The sequence below is a fragment of the Anneissia japonica genome, unplaced genomic scaffold, assembly GCF_011630105.1.
Source record: "Anneissia japonica isolate Jap-2015-1 unplaced genomic scaffold, ASM1163010v1 scaffold287920_len488460_cov166, whole genome shotgun sequence".
Lineage (NCBI taxonomy): Eukaryota > Metazoa > Echinodermata > Crinoidea > Comatulida > Comatulidae > Anneissia > Anneissia japonica.
In genome coordinates, this window is record NW_022745460.1 from 435,102 (window position 1) to 435,714 (window position 613).

Sequence of the window (613 nt, forward strand, 5' to 3'; positions counted from 1 at the left end):
TACGATGACAATGTTTTGAAATCGTACTGTATACTCAAAAATTTGTTTTATGGGCAAACAGCAGAAGGATCTGAATTTTTACAGGTTGACCAAGCGTGTTGCTGCATCATTATTGTTCAATTACGATCACTATTCAAACAGAGAGCAGACTGATAATTTGTTTTTTCCACAGCTATTTAGATGTCGTTGTTGGTAACTTCTTTTTTAAATTGTGAGTGTAAATATTCTTTAGTGATACTGTAGATAAGAATTGTAGATAAATAATGCGCATAAAATCAATTGTTGATGGAGAACGGCGTCAGTCATCTGATTAGTCCCATATTAATAGTACCGATATTTTGAATACTCCTCTTCCGCGAATTGTTTTATTGACAGTGACTCATCTAATTCTTATATATTCACTATAACATTTTAATCGAAATAGTTCACCATATCGTAAAAGTGTGAATACCCACCCAATTCGTTGGTGATCCTCAGTGTATGTTATGTTAATGAGGCATGTCATATTGTACAACAAGGAAATGTGTATTACAATATGCCAGTACGTATTTTTTAGATTTTGACGCACTCCGTTCTGTTGTGTGTGTCTGCTGTTGAAAACAAACTTCCTCAT